General features: G+C 38.6%; 1 long non-coding RNA gene across 1 annotated transcript; it reads left to right on the forward strand.

Annotated features, from left to right (window-relative positions):
• The first annotated feature begins 10,073 nt into the window (after positions 1-10,073).
• Positions 10,074-10,749, forward strand: LOC115594445 (uncharacterized). The gene is made up of 2 exons (XR_003986478.1): positions 10,074-10,231; positions 10,603-10,749. It is a non-coding gene; the product is annotated as an uncharacterized LOC115594445 (long non-coding RNA).
• Positions 10,750-15,564: the final 4,815 nt, after the last annotated feature.

Consider the following 15,564-nt stretch of genomic DNA (forward strand, 5'->3'; position numbering starts at 1 on the left):
GTTTTCCAAATCTGTAAACATTCTCTTTGATCTTCTATAGTTTCCAATTTTTTTATTTTTTTTTTTCATATAATTTCTTTTTCCTTCTCATGTTTAGTTCTTTTTTCTTGAGTTTTTCCTCTAATAGTAATATAGTTTTTAAACTGAGAGATCCCCCTATTGGGAATCCAAACTCAGCTGTCCCATATTTCTTTCTCATTATATCCACAATTGCCCCCCTGGAGGTCCCGCCTCAACAGAGCCTTTACTCCCCATTCCAGCTGTGGAGGTCGTGCACGACAATTTCAATACAGACGTCTCCGTAAGGACCACTTCGTTACTTATATCAATATAATAAAATATAAATATAACCCGCACAAGTGATAAAAGCGTAACCCAAAGTATTTAAACTTTGATCCCTGAGTCATAGACTCAGACACAATTGTGGATAAAACAAAAATTAGAAATATTATGTCAAATTAAATCCCAAATTTTAAGAGAAAAGGAGTTAGAATGTCAATATAAACTTGAAATGCAATTACAAGGTCTAGACATTAAAATACACAAATGGGTTGCAAACAAAGAGATCTGATACTTTGGGGGAAAGCAGGGTGTGGAGGCATCTCAAGTAAAAAGGGAATATTAAAATTTACCACTACAGGACGCTTATCCTGTATAAGACGTATTCGCACACTTGTCTACAGGGGAGCATCTGGTCCTATCCCATCCTGTCTTCCCTCTATTCACTATTGTCTTGGAGCCCAGGATGTGTAAGAAAAACACAGACACTACATAGGTTTTTTTTATTTTGTTGAAACAATGTATATACTTTCATATGGCTCTTTCTTATTCTGCATATGCTATTACAACATTGGCTTCCACCTTCCTTGTGTTAGCAGGTGAGTCTGTGACGCTGCACTGTGACAGCAGACCCTCATGTACAGCCAGCTGAAGTGTGTGTGAGACGCAGCTCATGCTTGGTACCTCCATATTATACTTTGCTTTTTTCATATTCTTTACGTTGTCACATAAAATGATGTGGACACGTTGCTTGTCTATTTCAAACGCGTTCAGCATATCCTCGATTGCCTATTTTACATGATCTGCTGTATGAGACCCACGAAACTAGTGCGCATACCGACACACTGTAACTCGAAAGTGGAGTAAATGTAATGCAGAGATGGTAGGGCATACCGGGGATTCAAAAACTCCAGATGACGAAGAAAACCCTGATCCTCTACCACGGAGATGAGCTGGTTTTCCAGAGCAATTCATTTGATGACCCTCTCTGTAATATTTGTGGACATGTCGCTGAGGATATTTCTCTTAACTTTTGAAAGTATCCGCGACTGTTTGCTGCTTCGGTATCCTTGCCTGTACTCTCGAGTGAACACGCTGTATTCTTTGAGTTTTTGTTTTGTGTATGCTGTATCAAATGAGTAGTATCAAATGCAGCTCCGCGAAACGGCTGTGTAGCAGATGTTACATGTCGCCATTGGACTGCTTTCGCTTTCTAATCTAAGTAATTTCCACACTGTAGACACTTAATTCACAGTTTTACCAGGCTAACGCTACGCGCGCGTCTCTGTTCTGCCACAAATTGTGCTCTGACGTTAAAAAAAAAATAAAAATCGGGCTTGGGTCCACGTTCTAAATTGTCGATTCCGATCACCGGAAAAATGCCCGGATCGGCCCTAAAACTAACCATTGAATGTCACCTGTTTGCAAAAGGAAACCAATGAAGTACGACTAAACAGGGTAAATCAAGGTTAGCAAATCAGCAGTGGCAGTCTACAAAAAGGTGAACAGATTGAATGAGTTAGCAAAGTGATAGTCGTGGTCCCATAATGTAATCAAACATTGAGTTGGCTTTACCTCTCCTGCTTCATTATTGCAATGTACTATCAGCGCGAAACATGTGGACACGGAGGGGAGGTGCTCTGAAGTGTGACCTAAAAACACAACAACACGGAGGGTGAGAATGTACAACAGCATATTTCACTTTAAAGCTAAAACCACACATACCAGAGCCTCTGCTGTCGCAGTCTGTCGTACCGGGTCAGTCCAGCTTATATGTCTGCCCAAAAAAATTGATAACGTAGCTGAAATTAAAATTACGTCATGGAAGTGTGGAGGGCTACAAGGTAATGAATGGGATCAAATCAATGCAGTTTAGCATAATATTTCTCCATGAAACACCTGATCATAAAGATGAGTTGAAGATTAGGAAAACATGGAGAGGCATGATTTCCTCCACTCCCTTTTAATTCTAAAGCTAGAGGTGTCATTACTTTACTAATTTATTCTATTTCTAGTAATATTAGATTATTAAAGATAAGGGAGGACAGTACCTTGTCATTTAGGGAAATCTCGTGAGGGAGAAATTACTTTTGGTGAATATCTATGACCCAAACATTGCTGATCCCAACGTTTTCCAAAAATGTATGTCTGACTTTGTCCATGCTTCCAAGAAGCTGTTTGATAGAAAGGGGATTTAATTGCACTTTGGATCCAGAGGAACAAAAGTTTTGGAGTTGATTAGTCTCACCCTCAAAGTTGGGGGATAAGATGTGAATTTATGAAAGAAATTGATGCGATTGATGTCTTGATTCTTTGCTTGATAAGCAAATTTCAAAAACAGAATTAAAAACTGCTTCTTGTCAATTCAACTATTTAACCGTTAGGGAGGTCCTTGTATCTTTTGGTCATTTGATTTTCCCTCTCAGAAACGGGTATTAAAAAACAAAAAACTAGTGGTTATTTGATTTTCGTTTTAAAATACAAAAATTGAAATTGAAATACAAGGCGTTTTTCTTTTTCATGGTCAAAAAGGGTTGAGCGAAATTATAAAAATGATTCGATATTCATTTTCTATTTCATATAACAAAAAATAAAATCACTAAAAAACAGAAACGGAAAAAAGGCCTGTTTATTCATATTCTGAGACCGGATGTTGTCATTTACAGGACGGTGCTGTGTAGAAGAAACAGTAGGCTAGTAGGCTACGGCGGAGCAATCTACCGTGGCAGTATGGAACTGCAGTCAAGCCAGCCGTCACCCCGATCTCCGTCGTCAAATCAGCCGCACTTAAATTTCGAGTGTACAAGTATTCTCAGCGTTATGGTAAATGCGGACTTTCGGTTTTCAAAATAAAGGTATTAAGAACAGTAAGCTATAATTCGAACCTACATTTAGAATAAAATATGTTACATTAAAGTGTTTCATGAGCCTATGATGAAGAAAAAACACTTAATCAAGTATCTTTACTGCACCAGTGTAGAGACATGCCAAAATAAAAGTTCCATATTTATGCCTCCAGTTTGCATATTTGACCATATTTGAGGTGCTGTAAAGACGCATTGCTCAATATTTCCTGGCTACCGATGGTATATTTGACATCTACACATCTAAGACTACCACTATACTTGATATCAAGCATTTTTACGGCACCAATGTGGAGAAATTCAATAATAAAATTCCCCATTTGTACCTCCAAGTGGCATATTTTCACATATTTGAGCTAGTGTAAAAACACTTGCTCAATAATACTTGCTCAATAATTAATGGCTATGGATGGTATACTTAACTTCCACACATATAAGACTACAAGCATCAGTAGCGTAACATCATGGTGATGGGCCCCGGTGCAAAGATTTTTTTTGTGCCCCTAGCCCCGCCCTAAACACAAGTGCATGCTCGTGCTCACTGCACGCACAAACACACACACTCAGTCACACAGCCACTCCAGAGAACTGCTATTGCAGGGGTGGACTGGCCATCGGGAGTACCGGGATTTTTTTCCAGTGAGCCAATCAATGATGGGCCGATGGACGGCCGTTATTTATTTATTTATTTTTCTGTGCCTTACCTTGGTAACTACCGTATATTACCAAATAATATCCGGGTTTCAATTAACCACAGGGTTCCTTTAAACGCCGGGTGCAGGTGTATATTTGGATAAATAACCGCCGGTTCCAAATAAATGCAGAGTCTAATTTATTCTTTTAAAACATCAAGGAAGAAGACGTGAATACTGACACTGCACGTTTTTCCTCTTCGCCTTTTTCATGTGTTGTGCTGCTTTCTGTCAGTCAGTATCACATTGATGATCGCCATGGCTCCGGTGTAGCAAAACAATAAGAAGTACGGCTTGAAATTAAAACTTTCTGTCTTAAAATATGCAGAGGAAAACTCGGGAGAAGCAGCCGCTAGACGTTTCTCTGTCGACCAGAAGAGAGTGAGAGAAACTGAGCTTCAGCGTCTGTCCAAGGAGGACAGCAACAGGGCCAGGCTGCCTGTTGGAGGGAGGAAGAAGGCTAGCGAGGAGCCTGAGATAAACATGTGGGGAGTTATCAGCAAACGGGCACGCCACGGGAAAGTGTCCCGCAAAATGATCAGGGCGATGGCGAAACAAATGTACGCCACCGTGAGTGATTCAATTCAACAAAAAAAGTCCCATACCTGCAGATTCCATATTTTCATATATTTCACCTACTGTAAAAACGCTTTGCTCAATAATTCCTGGCTATGGGTGATATATCTGACTTCTACACAAGTGTTCTGAATTTCTCCTTGATATCCAGTATAGTTGTAGTCTTAGATGTGTAAAAGTCAAATATACCATCCATAGCCAGGAATTATTGAGCCAAGAGTTTTTATAGTAAGTCAAATATATGAAAATATGGAATCTGCAGGTATAAATATGGGACTTTTATTGTTGAATTTATCTACATTGGTGCAACAAAAATGCTTGATATTAAGTATGCTTGTAGTCTTATATGTGTAGAAGTCAAATATACCATCCATAGCAAGGAATTATTGAGCAAAGTGTTTTTACAGTAGTTCAAATATATGAAAATATGCCACTTGGAGGTACAAATGGGGAATTTTATTGTTGAATTTCTCCACATTGGTGCAGTGAAAATGCTTGATATCCAGTATAGTTGTAGTCTTATATGTGTAGATGTCAAATATACCATCCATAGCAAGGAAATATAGAGCAAAGTGGTTTTACAGTAGCTCAAATATATGAAAATATGGAATCTGCAGGTATAAATATGGGACTTTTATTGTTGAATTTAACCACATTGGTGCAGTAAAAATGCGTGATATCAAGTATGTGTGTAGTCTTATATGTGTAAAAGTCAAGTATACCATCCATAGCAAGGAATTATTGAGCGAAGTGTTTTTACAGCACCTCAAATATGGTCAAATATGCAAACTGGAGGCATAAATATAGGACTTTTATTTTGGCATTTTTCACACTGGTGCAGTAAAGATACCTGATATTAAGTGTTTTTTATTCATCATGGGGTCATGAAACACTTTAATTTAAAATATTTTATTAAATGTAGGTTCGAATTATAGCTTACTGTTCTTAATACCTTAATTTTGAAAACCGAAAGTCCGCATTTATCATAATGCTGAGAATACTTGTACACTCAAAATTTAAGTGCGGCTGATTTGACCACGGAGATTAGGGTGACGGCTGGATTGACCGCAGTTCCATGTCCATGTCCATGTTCCATGGTAGATTGCTCCGCCGTAGCCTACTAGCCTACTGTTTCTTCTACACAGCTACGTCCAGTAAATGACAACATCTGGTCTCAGAATATGAATAAACAGGCCTTTTTTCCGTTTCTGTTTTCTAGTGATTTTATTTTTTGTTATATGAAATAGAAAATGAAAATCGAATCATTTTTATAATTTCGCTCATTCCTTTTTGACCATGAAAAAGAAAAACCCCTTGTATTTCAATTTTAATTTTTATATTCTAAAACGAAAATCAAATAACCACTAGTTTTTAGTTTTTTAATACCCGTTTCTGAAAGGAAAATTGAATGACCAAAAGATACACTGACCTAGGGGGTCCGTGTATCTTTTGGTCATTCGATTTTCCTTGTGTAGAAGTCAGTTTTTCAGAAACGGAAAAAAGGTCTGTTTATTCATATTCTGAGACCGGATGTTGTCATTTACTGGACGGTGTTGTGTAGAAGAAACAGTAGGCTAGTAGGCTACGGTGGAGCAATCTACCGTGACACATGGACATGGAACTTCGGTCAAGCCAGCCATCACCCCGATCTCCGTGGTCAAATCAGCCACACTTAAATTTCGAGTGTACAAGTATTCTCAGCATTATGGTAAATGCGGACTTTCGGTTTTCAAAATAAAGGTGTTTTTACAGTACGTCAAATATATGAAAATATGGAATCTGCAGGTATAAATATGGGACTTTTTTGTTGAATTTATCCACATTGGTCCAGTAAATTTGATATTAAGTGTGCTTGTAGTCTTATATGTGTAGAAGTTAAGTATACCATCCATAGCATGTAATTATTGAGCAAAGTGTTTTTACAGGAGCTCAAATATATGAAAATATGCCATTTGGAGGTACAAATGGGGAATTTTATTGTTGAATATCTCAACATCCGTGCAGAAAAAATGCTTGATATCAAGTATAGTGGTAGTCTTAGATGTGTAGATTTCAAATATACCATCAGTAGCCAGAAATATTGAGCAATGTGTTTTTACAGCACCTCAAATATGGCCAAATATGCGAACTGGAGGCATAAATATGGGACTTTTATTTTGGCATGTCTCTACTGGTGCAGTAAAGATACTTGATATTAAGTGTTTTTTTCTTCATCATGGGCTCATGAAACACTTTAATGTAACATATTTTATTTTAAATGTTGGTTCGAATTATAGCTTACTGTTCTTAATACCTTTATTTTGAAAACCTAAAGTTAATACGCTGTTTCTCCGCGTTTACCATGATGCTGAGAATACTGACGGCTGGCTTGACCGCAGTTCCATGTCCATGTGTCACGGTAGATTTCCCCGCCGTAGCCTACAAGCCTACTGTTTCTTCTACACAGCACCGTCCTGTAAATGACAACATCCGGTCTCAGAATATGAATAAACAGGCCTTTTTCCGTTTCTGTTTTCTAGTGATTTTATTTTTTGTTATATGACATAGAAAATGAAAATTGAATCATTTTTATAATTTCACTCATCCCTTTTTGACCATGAAATAGGAAAAACGACTTGTATTTCAAGTTTTAGTTTTATATTCTAAAACGAAAATCAAATAACCACTAGTTTTTAGTTTTTTAATACCCGTTTCTGAAAGGAAAATTGAATGACCAAAAGATACACTGACCCTAGGGGCCCTGTATTTTTCCAAAATAGTTCCTGCCTGTTGTTCAATTCGAAAATAAATTGTTCATAGTTTGCCCTTCAGCCACATGAAATGGATGACCGTTTTTGTTTTCCAATGTCTTAGCACAATCCTGCAGCCTGTAGCAAGGGCCAATCTGCAAGTTATTATTCTTTCCCATAAATTCCCTGTCATTTGGCATTCATATACAGCATTTGAATTAGTGTGCTTCTGAATCTCATAGTTTTAGTCTTGCTAGCTTACAGTCTCTCCAGTACATCCTAGGAATGATCCTAGAAGTAATTAACTGAGTCTGTACTTCCCTTGCCCTACACCAGGACCTAGTAATTTCCTCCCACATCTCATTGTCTACTTCCCCTTTTAAATCCTCTTCCCAAACTCTCTTAAGACCACCAAGCTTTGGAGACACTTTATGAGACACTGTCTCATAAGTCTGTAAAATCAGAATGCTCCACCCTTAGCCTGCAGGTTGCCCTGAAATCAATCAAAGCTTTATTGTCATTTAGCTGTACCAACAAAAAAATTGAAGCAAAAATTAGATTGCATTTCTCCGGGATACATAACACGAACACAATAAACACTCACAATATGTAAATATAATAACTTGGATATAATTACCAAATTAAACAATATATAAATAATTTTTAAAACTATGTCAAGGGCTCATGAAGTGCAGTAGCGTGCACGCTCCAGATCAGAAGCGTGCACGCTAACAGCTTGTGGAAGGAAGCTGTTTAGTCTGTTTGTTCAGCCTTTTTGACTCCGGAACCGTATGGAGAGGTGCATACGGCACCTCTGGATTCTCCTGACAAAAAGTTATTAAAAGAATTTTGATATTCCAAACAATAATCAACTTATTAAATAACAACTTCCTGTACATTTTGCTTAAAACACGAAGTGTTGGATATCTCCACATTGGTCTGTCCGAATGACATGAAACCCAGGTGGCTACCTCCCCATGAGCCACTAAGGCTCTGTGAAAAAATTCTAAACTTACTTTTTCCAAATCCTCCTAGGCCATTTGACCCATTTGCAACAAACTTTGCAAGTATCAAAAGCTTTCACCTACGTCAAACCTGGTGGTGCGGTCCATTTTGATGCTTTGCCATAGAACCATTAACTCATTATAACTTCCACATACAATTTGCTATCTACTCCAAATTGCTCAAACATGTAGAGGGTCTTGCCCTGAATACTTCTACGCACCACACCCTATGGGCAGCATGTCCTGACGTGCGTGGACTGCGAGGGTCCGTTCATTGCTACTTGCAGCTTAAATGTTTTAAATCTGTTTAAATGTATTAAATGTGAAACAAGCGGTTCTACATCACGAATCTCTGTTGGACAAGTAAATCGATGCATCTCACGTCTGTACGGTAGCATAAAGGCTAGAATCAGTGCAGGGCTGCTTAATTCTGTCACCTTCATCCAGAGCCAGGGTTTTATGCTAAATTAAGCATCCCAAAAATGCCCAACTCTTCTTTTAAGGCCCCCTTTCACTGAGGCGGTCATGTGATTGTCTAACGACATCTGAAAACATCAGTAAGACAGGAAGTTGGGGTGAAGGAATAAAAAGTGGATAGAGGAAAAGCGGAAGGAGGGAGCGTACAAGACAGCAGGCAGACTGAGAGAGGAAAGGGGAAATCGGAAGGTGTGTGTGTGTGTGTGTGTGCATGTGTCTGTGTGTGAGAGGGAAAAAGATGAGAAAGGTGAAAAGCAGAAGGTTAGAAAAGAAGCAAACGAGAGAGACACAGGGTGGGAGTTTTGGCATTTCAGAAGGAGGTTTGTATTGTAATGAGTAATTTAAGACAGGGAGGGAGGGTGGCTGGCCTACTAGAATGGGTTTACAAGCTTCAATGCTCGAAAAATACATCAGTTCTCTCGTACTGCCCTGGACTCTGTCTGAGATGCTCTGCTCCAGTTCCTGTCTACACCAAATTCCAGGCAGTCTAGTAATGATTAAAAATGTGGGTCCACATTTGGACTCATTTCATTCATATATTCAAACAACTGGTATCCAATAGACCCGATCACTACAGTATGACAACACCAGCCACTTCTGGTTGACTCTCAGTTGATTTGAGTCGTGGAGATATGTTAAAATCAGATCTTGTTTATTTCTGCTGTCATTTACAGGTGTAACTTTTAACATAAGGATTTATAGTTAAACATGATGGCTGGAAGCTTTCGGATATTTCTGCTTTGTTTATTTTATGAATTTTAGGTCTCCAACCTAAGATTCAAGATTCAAGATTCAAGAAGCTTTATTTATCCCGAGGGAAATTGCTGTGCAACAGTTACAATACAAAGTGGGAAGAAGAAAATAGAGAAAGTAGCGATAACATAAATAAAATAAAATAGAGTAAGATAAAAAATAAAATAGAGGCTAACTTAACATAAATCAAACAGCAACTCAATATAACATGTAACAAAATTGTACTAAAAATGTAGGTATATACAATATACAACAATACGCAGTGCAAAATCGAAATAAAATAAGTACAAGGAGCGATTGGGTAAAGTGCAACAGTGTTAAAGTGCTGAAAAACTGTAGCAGCAAAACATTTTTTTTTTGATAAGGTTCAAGAAGGTTAGAGAAATTGTGATACTATTGGGACCAACAGGACCAAACATGCATTTTTAGATGAATTAGATAAATAAACTTGTACAAATAACACAATATGAAAAAATTTTACAAAAAAAGCCCAAACATGCATTTTCGATGAATTAGATAAATACAATTGTGCAAATAACCCCAAAAAATAGATTAAAAAAAGTTTAGCAAATAAACAAGGTCACTGTTGCTATAGCAACAGCAAGAAGATCAAAAGAAGAGTCAGTGAACATTCTGAGCCTCTTCTGCTTTGATCATCATGACGTGAACATTCTAGAATGTTGGGAGAGGTGTAGAAATGTTATGGGTACTTTGACCGCGGTTTGTTTCACAGACACATCGTTACTGCTGTAAGCATATGGATCATGGAGAGAGAAAAGAGGAGAGAAATCACGCCAAGGTGCACAAAAGACAAAGAGAAGAGAGGAGAGAATACGTGAACACACTCAAAAATAGAAGTACGAAAATGTACCTAAAAGGGTACAAACCCTTGTCGCACCAGGTGTACCTTTTTGAAAGACAATTTTGTACCCATTGGTGCCAGTACATTCTTGTACCTTATCAAATTGTACCAGTTTAAGTACAGTTGTGCACCTAGCATGACAAAAATTTACCTTCAAATAATAAAACAAAAATGTATCCATAAAAGGGTACAATAGTGTACTTACATTGGTACCACCCTGTGACAAGCTGTTTTGGACTCTAAAGAGACAAAAATGTACCACAATTTCTTGACCGTTCATTGCAATTTATTTATTATTTCATACAATTTAGTAAAATACATTTCATTCATACAATTGTTGTTTCTTAAATTTTGCAACCCTAAAAGAACGACAACAAACGAAACCTTAAACCTTAAACTGAGTACCTCAAAGACACAAACAGTCTGTCATCAACCAAATACGTGTCAAGAGCCTGATGGTCCAATTCATTTCTGGGATTGAGCAGAGTCCAGTCCTTGTCAACTGTGACATGGTAAGCATGGAAATGACTTTCATAAGAGGAAGGAATCAACAGTTTTCCACACAACACCCACAACGTGTCTACATTCAGTATGTACTTGGTTTTAAAGAACAAAGGGATGGCTTTAGTGTGCACATCCCCTACAACAAAAACATCCCCGAGTGCAAATTTAACAGTATTGACAGATAAAGACGACACACGCTGAAGCACTTTATCAACAAACTGCACATTTTCAAATCTTTGATTTAATTTTAGAGTTTTCTGTAAATCACTTGGCAGACATGAAAACGGCATACTAATGCCTTTGCTGTGTGCATATTCAAAGTCACCTAGGAACCTATTGGAAGAAAACTCCCAGCATTGCTTCATTTCATGACGGCTGCTGAGAGTTGCAGTGATGTTGACAAAGTTCCTACAGTTGTCCACAATATTTTGAATACTTTTGTAGCCATTACAATATCCACGATTTCTGAGCACAATAAGAACACATACCAATAATGACTATCTGTTGGGATATAGTGAGCCATTAAAAAAGGTAGTATTCTGAATAAGCACCAAATCTGACTTGCTGATCCAGCTATGCTAGAATCTCGAAGGATGGCCTCAGTTAATTCCACTGGTTTGTTTTGTCTGTCATTCTTCCCCAGATGTACAGTTGAAACCAGAAGTTTACATACACTATATAAAAAGACACATATGCTTTTTTTTCTCACTGTCTGACATGAAATCAGACAATCACTTTTCCTGTTTTAGGTCTGTTAGGATTACCAAAATTTTTTCTATTTGCTAAATGCCAGAATAATGAGAGAAGGATTTTCTTAGACAATTTTTTATGACTTTCTTCTTTTTTAATGGCTCACTATATCCCAACAGTCATTATTAGTATGTGTTCTTATTGTGCTCAGAAATCGTGGATATTGTAATGGCTACAAAAGTATTCAAAATATTGTGGACAACTGTAGGAACTTTGTCAACATCACTGCAACTCTGAGAAAAAAAAGCATATGTGTCTTTTTATATAGTGTATGTAAACTTCTGGTTTCAACTGTATATGCTTCAGCTCATCATTGATTTCATTAATGTTATGTGCTTTTCATTATGAGCTTAGAGAGAGATTGATTTACTAGGTTTATGCTCAGTGTTATGGTTTCAAAGTAGTTTGGTGTGAAAAAAAAAAAAAAAAAAAAAAAAAGCCTTTGCAATTGTGCTGCAATTTTATGGCAGGACACCACGGCCAGTAATGCAAGGGTGGCCCACCTATGAGTAAGGCAGGGAAGGCCCTGGATGCTGAGCTCATCTCTAAGTGACACATCACAAGATTAATAATCAAAACAAACATTCAACTGATATGGAAATTAAATTCTGTTTTTCCTCAAAAAAATCAAAAAAGGATATCACTGTATTTGGAAAGAAATACTTACATTGTGTACTGTGACAATATTTCATACAAAGTCCCAATGATTTTGTTATGGTATTTCTGTGTCTTTTTGACTGGTTCTTTGGCGTCCAGCCGGCTCTGGACATCTCTTGGGAATTGCAGAATCGAAATGATTGCCGGCAGCCTGTGGCAAGAGGGTTCTAAACTACAAGACAACAAAAAAATACATTGTCCGCCATGTTACAATCACCTAAGGAACACACCACTATTTGTGAAATTTAACCTATTTTTCATAATCCCTAATTAAACAAGAACATACATGCTGTGTCTGTTTGTGTTACACACAAAGACACACCAATTGCTCCAAACACATTCCAGTCTACAGGTGTTACCTTGTTGTGACTTGTGAATCACTTACATACTCACAGATCAGGCCTCATAATATGGATTACTATAAAAGAAAAAAAAAACGTTTTCCCCAGCTACGGTTCTTTGTTCTCTAATTCCTTGTAACAGGTCATGTGTGAAAATTTAGGCTGTAATAAAACAATATGAGCGATAGCCCAGGAAGGTGGTATTAAAACATTCACCAAACACTTGCCTTGATGTACATGTTGCTGAAGGAGTAAGTTGAGGGCATTCCTCTTCAGGCGCAGGGCTCAGTGTTAGACTGTTGTACTCTTTCAACTTGGACACAAGCTGTAGGAATTTTATCTGCTTCTTAAAAGAAGGAAATAAGCATGCAACCATGCTCTCTGTGAGACCAACTTCAATGGTTTCACCGTCAACCTCATGATCTAGAGAGAGAGAGAGAGAGAGAGAGAATGTACATGAGTGAGTGTGTAATTGAGTGAGTAAGAGAGATGAAATTGTTGCTGACAATATGGTAAGTCTGGCACAATAAATTCAGCCATTTTAACTAATATTGAGTTCTTGATGGCTTTGTGTCCACTATGTAAAAGTTCCCTAGCCATTGAAAAATTTAACCCACACCCCACAAATATGGTTAGCATTCAGTAACTCTCCTATCTAGGGCTGCCCCCAAATAGTCGACAAAGTGTTAGTTGACCAATAAGTCATTAGTCACCTAAATTTCATTGGTTGAGTGGTCACAGAAAAAAACAACAACATTTGGAGCCATGTCTTGTTAAAATTAATATAAAATCCATATGACTGAAATGTGTATGAAAGGCTAGAGGGCTTTTAATTTGAAGGGCCATATACAGGAAGTCGTGACACTCACTCACTGTCAGTTTTTTTTTTTTTTAACACGGATATCGCGGTTGTGAGACAGTAAACCATTAATCAAGTTCATGAGCTGTGTGATGGCTGAGACTATGGACAGGGTCCTCCCAGAATTTTTCCACTCAAATTTAAGACTTTTTAAGACCTTTTTAAGACCACGTCCAATGAAATTTAAGACCAACCTCGCACCTATTCTGGCATACATTTATGAAATAATGCAAAAACAATCTGTCAGAATAACTAAGAATAACAGCATAACACAGGGACAAACAACAATCACTTCTTTTAATAAACAATACAGTGTGTGTGTGTGCATGCCTGTGTGCAAAAGTATTACAAATGGTGAATACAGCCCTATAAAACTCTGCTGCAATCTCTCAACACTGTAAGAAACAAAACAACTGTGTGAGGAGTGTGTGTGCAGATACATTACACAAAAGAACAATGTCTTAACATATTAGACACAATCATATACAAAACACAATAACTGCAAGGAATGTATGAGTGTGTGTGTGTGTGTGAGTGAGTGAACGTCTGTGTGTGCATGCATTACAATGGAGCTGGAACGGTGTCAACACTGTATTAACAATCAAAACCATAAAAACAACACAACTACAATGTGAGAAGTGTGTGCATGCACCTGTGTGTGAATGCATTACACAAAAGAACCATTTCTTCATCAGACACAATCATATCTTAAACAGTAACTATGCAAGAAATGTGACTGCGTGTGTATGCATATATCTGTGAGTGTGCCTGTTTGCGGATGTAATAGAGCCTACAGCTTTTGGAGCTCTGCCCTTTTGGCTGTAATCTGTTCATCCAGGTTAATAAGAGACAGATGAAAGCAGCTCTGGTGTGAGGGGAATCTCAGTAATCCCTCCATGCAGTGACACATAATCACAGACAATCCTCTGAGCTACAACGGTGTCCTAATGGATGTTACAGGTCTCGATTTCTTTGTTCACTGAAAACCCCCTCTCCACCGTGGCTTGGCCGTGAGAAAGGAGCAAAAGCTTTTGGATGAAGGACCAAAGCTGGGGTTAGGACCCACTGATAAAGCGGCCAAGAAAGACATCCAGTCTCTTCTTGAAGGGCTCGAAGGACTGGAATTCTTCATTTCTGACAACTTGGGAGAGCACCTCTGAGAGCTGCTGAATGATCAAATCACCTAAAGAGAGTGAATGACAACAGATAAACATGTTATGTTGATCTGTTGTCATTCAAATACACGGATTTAGCCAAAATATCACTTTTATGTTACTATACATCAGTGAAACATGTGCCTTCATATTTCAAATGTCAAGACTTCATCACTGAAATAAGGTAAGAATAATTAAAACTGCAAGCAGTGATGAACAGGCCCTCGCAGTCCGCGCGCGCGTCGGGGCGTGCTGCCATCCAAACGCGCTGCAGCTTAAGCCCCGTTGCTTGATCGTTGTTCACAGAGGCGGCAACTGCCTGCGTTTGGGACAGTGCACGCCGGGGGTGAATATCAGCCTCTTCTCCCTACGTGTGTTTGTAACGTGGTGGGTTGCCCCTGCTTTCAGGTGAAGTCAGAACAACTTCCTGCAATCCACAGACATCCAAATGGACTACAGGTGAATGATTTCTAAAACATTTAGCAATCGGGTACGTTTTGACAATCGATTCTGCACTGTTATGTTGTGTGAAGTGTTACGGCCTTCTCGTTGCCTTTGTCTGGAATTCAGTCATGGACACCTGTGTTTTTGCAGGGAATAGATTGGAAGTGGGGGTTGTGGCTTGCAGTAAACTTCCTCCGCCCTAAATTCGAACCCGGGTCCACTGCTTATGTGGCATGCACTCTAACCACTCGACTACCGGCGCAGCTAAGACACTGCCTTCTGTTGTCACTGTGAAGGCAGGAAGGCAGCGTATCATAGGGGAGGATGGAAGTAAAATGCCACAGATTTCGATAGGTAGTGGAGTGCAGCCAGATGTGATTCTTCCTTTTGGAAAGGGACAGCGGTCAAGTGACCAGGTTTGACGAGCGTCCTGCACAGTGGCGCCCCCAGAACATTTTCATTGGGGGGGCCAGATGGGGCCAGTGACAATCTTAGGGTGGCACACCAAAATGGTCCTTGTGGCAACTCAGATTCAGCTCCAGTCTGTGGCTGCGTATTGCATTCCCCTTGACTCTTTTTCATTAAAGACAATATGCATCCAACACATTTACCTCAAGTT

This window comes from Sparus aurata, chromosome 13, assembly GCF_900880675.1.
Source record: "Sparus aurata chromosome 13, fSpaAur1.1, whole genome shotgun sequence".
NCBI classification, from domain to species: domain Eukaryota; kingdom Metazoa; phylum Chordata; class Actinopteri; order Spariformes; family Sparidae; genus Sparus; species Sparus aurata.